Source organism: Lycium ferocissimum, chromosome 8, assembly GCF_029784015.1.
Source record: "Lycium ferocissimum isolate CSIRO_LF1 chromosome 8, AGI_CSIRO_Lferr_CH_V1, whole genome shotgun sequence".
In the NCBI taxonomy this organism is placed as follows: Eukaryota; Viridiplantae; Streptophyta; class Magnoliopsida; order Solanales; family Solanaceae; genus Lycium; species Lycium ferocissimum.
This window is the reverse complement of record NC_081349.1, coordinates 10,221,733-10,227,443: the sequence shown is the minus strand read 5'-3', so window position 1 is coordinate 10,227,443 and position 5,711 is coordinate 10,221,733. Positions and strand designations below refer to the sequence as shown.

Below are 5,711 nucleotides of genomic sequence, written 5' to 3'. Positions count from 1 at the left end.
GTTTTTTAAAGTATCTATGTAAAATGTCTATGGACACAATGGGATGTGATGATTAAGATTGATACAATAATGGATATGGAGAAACAAAGAAATCAACAAGAAAGTAAAAGGATGGATAGAATGACACAAGGAAAGACACTAATTGGCAACTAAAGCTCTATAATAGCTAAAACCTCCAACTAGCATACAATCAAGCACCAATTCTCTTAGGATGACCTCAAGGGAATCTAAGCTCCCAAGTAAACAATCCTCTCAACAAAACAAGATTCAACAAGAGCTTTCCATAAGCCTCTCATAAGTTCTCTCTCTAGAGATAACAATAATATTCATATTTCATCAAAACTCCCTAATGAAATAACCTAAGGTGGTATTTATACTAAATAAACAAAGAAGACAACTATAGCTATTACAATAATACCTTTAATGAAGTAAGAGCCATGTTTGGTTGTCTTCTCAAGGGATGAAAGGCTTGCATTTATGGAATAGCCCCTTTGCACAAATAGCGCCTCCTCTCCCAACTTCATTTCAAGCACCTTGTAAGCCTCCAAAGAAGTGATCCCTAGCTTGGCTTAGCGTGCATGTTCTTGATGAAGCTCGACTTGTATCGAAGATTCATATTTCAAATGTCACATCTGATTATTCATAAGGAAATCGCCTTCAACAAGACCAGTGCTCTGACCAATGACGACTTGTCCCATCAGGTTTAGGCCTCCAATATCCACTCTCGGAAAGCATAGGTTGTCCGGATTTCATGTTCCATGTCTTTTGAGAATAAGCTATCACAGGCAGATAAAAAGAAGCAAAGTTTAGGCAAAAAAGTATCACATGTATAGTGGGAGACAGGAATTCAACAAAATGCAAGAATGCAATACTTGGAATTTGAACATGTGAGTTGAAACAATTTGTGAACCCCATTTATCACAAGATTCTGTTATACCACTTGCATAGTACTCTCTCCATCCCATTTTATGTAACATGTTCAACTAGGTATGGACTTTAAGAAATAAAGATATTTGAAATTTATTCAAAAGAAGTTCTACGATTATTCACTAGATTGGCCATAAATCATCTTCTCCTTGGTCCACAGAGACAAAATGTAGGACCGCTGCCAACAGTTCATCACACTCACTAAGTCACGGTCACTAACTAATACTTATCTAATAGAATAGTCTAATATTGTAGAAAAGAACTATCTTTTCTGTATATTTTCCCCGGTTCCATTGTAAAATGAGAAATTCAAAGTTAAATTGTTTTCAAAATATAGAATTGTGTCATTTTTTAAGACAGGCCAAAAAGAAATGTCATCCCACAAACTGGAACAGAGGAAGTAGATAAAAACATAACTAAAATTTCAATAAATATCAGATTTTATCCCATAATTTCAAAATTGTAATGGATGCGAACATCCACATCCGAACCCATCAAAGTTAAATGGGATCATTAACTAGTACTAATAAAATTAAAATATAATAGTCTAATATAATAGAAAGAACTGTCTTTTTTTTAATAAGAATTTGAAGTTAAATTATTTTTAAAATATAAATATGTCCTTTCCTTAAGACAGACTAAAAAGGAAATATCATCACACAAACTGGCAAAGATGAAGTAGATAAAAAAAGGGAAATTTTCAAAAATATACAGCTTTTGAAAATTATTAGCCATGCAACCCAATATACAATATTACTCCCTCCGTTCCAAAAAGATTGTCTTAGTTTGACTTGACACGGAGTTCAAGAAATAAATGAAGACTTTTGAAATATGTGGTCCAAAAGCCTTAGATATTTGTGTGCCTGTAAATCATCTCATAAAGTTAAATTGTTTCTAAATATAGAAATGTGCCAATCTTTTTGGGACAAACTAATAAGGAAAGTAAGACAATCTTTTTGGGACAGAGGGAGTATACAACATTATACCTGGGGGAAAAGCATTATACATAATGTATCAACCTTGTATAAAAGGTGTTTATACACAAATATGGGCTAAATCGGGTAACAAACTCAAAGTAGGGGCTACGTGGCGTAAATATCTTAAAAATAGACGTAGACCATAATTTTCCCAAAAAATCACTAAAGTAGCAATAAATATCAGACTTTGATCAAATAAGTTTAAATTGTACTGGATTCGAACATAAACATCGTAATTATCAAATTTTAAATCGTGGATGGACATAAAGGGAAGCTAACCTTGTTGGGAGAGTGAAAATTGGAGAAATCCCCTCACCTTCACCTCTCCATGTCCCAAAGCAGGTCACAAAAAGGTTGTACTATTTGGTTTCGGTTCGCACAAAACCCACCAGAGAGAAAGTGACAGCAGCACAGTCGCCGGAATTGACGCGCGGAATTATGTATCTACATTATTACAATTTGCATCCCCACGCAACGAATTGCATTGCCAAACTCCTGATTGTCTTCTTATCATTTTCCGTTGCATGTTTCGGATACGTTTGGTCTTCAATATATTCCCTGATGTCAGTAAACCAAGGTTTACCGTTACCGTTGGGTGCCCTTTCAATGGCCAAAAGATCACTATCGAACATGCCGGGAGTCAACTCGAAAATTTCTATTAGGTTGCAATCACCAGCTACTTCTTTGTTCTATCATGATTGGGCGGACTTTCCCTCAGGAATGTTTATCATGGAGGCCAGTGTTGCCAATGCATCCACGAACTTCTTTTTTCTCTGGGTGGTGGAGAGAAACTGATTTTCTTGAATTGCTCAGTGAGCTTTTCAAGATAAGCATGGTATGTCAAAAGTTTTTTCATATTTGGTTTTTCATTTCTTTTGAGTGTGGCAGATGAATATATATATATATAGATAGATATGAGAAATTATGAGAGAGAAATATTATTGAATTGTGTATCTACATTATTACAATACTATGTAAGGGATGATGTTAACCTAAACTATGGCCATCCTAACAACTCCAACTTTTGTAATTTATGTATAACCTCCAGAGATGTTATGCTAGGAGTAGCAACTTCACTTCTGTAATAGGAGAGGTCAGGCATTATGTCTCCCTCCTCCATATCTTTACATTATGAATTAAGATAATAAACAGGATGCCTAATTCCTAAACCAGAGTGGTGCTTTTGAATTTAAAAAAATAAAAATAAATAAAAAAATAAAAAAAACTTGATACCATATGCATATCATTATCTCATGCAAACACAATATGTACTACTTTGGGAACCCAGCTACTTAAAGATGAAGTTAAACAGAAGGAGTATTTGGCAACTCATAAAGCAAAGAGAACAAGCGTCAAAGCGAAAGTTCCTAGAGACAGACAAAATCAAACACCATTCTTCTCTACTACCACACACCTACCAAAAGATACAGAATTCCAATCCCAATCCGTGGACCTATCTTGATTTTGATTCTCCAAAACAATCAACTAACGCCACCCAGAAAAGAACACAGACACCACAAAGAAAAAAAAACAGCACAAGGAAGAAGTAAAAAAAGAGGCATAGAATATCAGTAGTCTTCCAGGTTTAACATAGAAGAACTTACCAACAACCCAACAACAGAATAAATTGAATCTCCATTGCCTTTTCTTACTTCAGCAAGAAGACGACCAGACTCTTAAGAAAAATAAGATGTACCTGTATAAACATAACATACAACCATCCAAATTCCAAAGTTAGACGATAGGTATTGCGATTCCATCAATACAGTCATGATTACTAATCCTGGATATATAGCATCACCCTTTGCTTTAAAGATACAATATAAAATAAGACAAAATAGGAAGTGGACTTAAAAGAGTTTTTGTAAAAGATTGTCATCAATCAATGTCAAATTTGATCTTTAACTCAAGTATCATCATTTTTGTAGCAATGTTCTTCCACAAACCTAATGCTCCCAAGCTGCAACCTATGGTACCATTCGTGCAAGAGAAACAAACTTCTTAGATGAATGATATTATATCTTGTTACCGCCCACATGGATAGCAAAATGACCAATGTAAATCCTTGTCTGGACAACATAAATCAATAAACACAAGGATGACAATAGCATATTAGCATATCAAGTGACCAGATCCTGCACTCTAAAATGACAGAGTATCATTTATATTTCAGAGCAAAATGTGTGGCTCCATCTAAACAATGAGAAAAGAAACAGCAAGATATGTGGCCCCATGAGTAAATGAACGGATCTATTTTCCCAGTATCAAAATTATAAATGTTCGAATCAGCTAATTCCCATTTCCGGTTACCGTCTTCAAGGACAAAACAAAAATCATTGCAAGTCAAACATCTTAAGATAATCCAACACTTAACTTAGCTACGAAAGAGAACTAAGAAAGAGACTTCCACAGACACACTTGAGAACAAGAACAACCGATGCAACCACATTTGATTGGTTAAATCTTTTGACGAAATTAAGAAATAAGAATCGCAAAGATTCTGAGGAATAGTCTGTAAAATTTCTCACCTCTGGAGAGGATACAGTCATGCAATACTTTAAATTTCCTATTATCTTTTGGTGTAATTTTAAACCTGTAAGCCGCAACAGCAAGGGAAATACAAGAATAAGAATGAAACTAATCATTTCAATATGATGCAAGCAAAACAAGAAAATTACTACCATAAACAAATTAGCAATGTTAAATTGATCAACTTAATGCAGCATGAATAAGGCTTACATTTTGCGGACTAATGACTTCTTTTGAAAATGGAAATAACACTAGCCACTCCCAACTTACTGAGAACCCATCTGTAATCTGGTTAAGAATCAAACAAACAACTTACCAACACTGAATCAGCTTATTTGTCATTCCTTATAGCTTTTTCAGCCATGCCATTTGATCAATGCCACGGAGCCTCTCCATTGCGTTACCATATTCCTCTTATTGGTGTTGGATTACCCGAAAATATTGTTTAGAGAAATACCACCAAAAAGGGGAAAATAACTTCATCACTTTTGGGCAAAAGTCATTTCCTTCAAATTTATGTGATATCTCATTCATATTACAGCTTCTACCAATACTTGGACATTTATCACAATCTTTGATATTCAAAAATTTCATCCAAATAGTATCCGTTAAGCAAATACCAATATCAGTTCAAGAAAAAAAAGAAAAAAAAAATCCAGGAAAATATTATTCACTCTAATCAAACACTGAAATACATTTCCAGAATTTTCCTAGAAATCATTTTCTAGAAAGTATTTCTGGGGAATGACTTACCTCATACCACTCAAACCCAAATGAAAATTGGAAGGGTAGAAATAGAGGAATACTATTACGTTTTACCATCATTGATGATATACAAATGTTACAGGAGCAAATTACATATTCAAATTATGAGAACAAAGCATCTCATTGATGTCTGTGGACTTAACAATTTTTCAGTAACTGAAGGAAAAAAGAAGGGACCTAATGGAATCTATTCTGTTGGTGATGATACTGCTGATCATGATCTGAATCTGGAGTGAAAACGTGTGATTCCAAGGAACTCCTGAGGCGCCAGCCTTCGGGTTCATTCAGGAACTGATTTGACTCTATATAACTCCGGAGCTTCTCAGTCACCATCATCAACTTTGCATCCCCTCGATCTTTCAATGCAGTTAGAAAATCTTTAGTAATGATATCCACAGCTTTCTGAATTGTGTCTTATATCTCTTGTGTAGTAAAACCTGCCATCTGGTAACCAAGACATATTCTTTCAACTCCTACCCACATTTTATTAACTTAAGAGGAACTGAGAAAAAG

The 5,711-nt window shown here is 34.7% G+C and overlaps 1 long non-coding RNA gene across 2 annotated transcripts; it reads right to left on the bottom strand.

The window, feature by feature from the left end:
- Positions 1 to 7: 7 nt before the first annotated feature.
- Positions 8 to 5,624, bottom strand: LOC132067204 (uncharacterized). Of its 2 annotated transcripts, XR_009417089.1 has the most exons (3): positions 5,187 to 5,624; positions 3,509 to 3,973; positions 8 to 776 (listed from the first exon to the last, which is right to left on the bottom strand). It is a non-coding gene; the product is annotated as an uncharacterized LOC132067204 (long non-coding RNA). The 2 variants fall into 2 exon arrangements; XR_009417088.1 differs by lacking the exon at positions 8 to 776 and having other exon boundaries at positions 3,118 to 3,973.
- Positions 5,625 to 5,711: the final 87 nt, after the last annotated feature.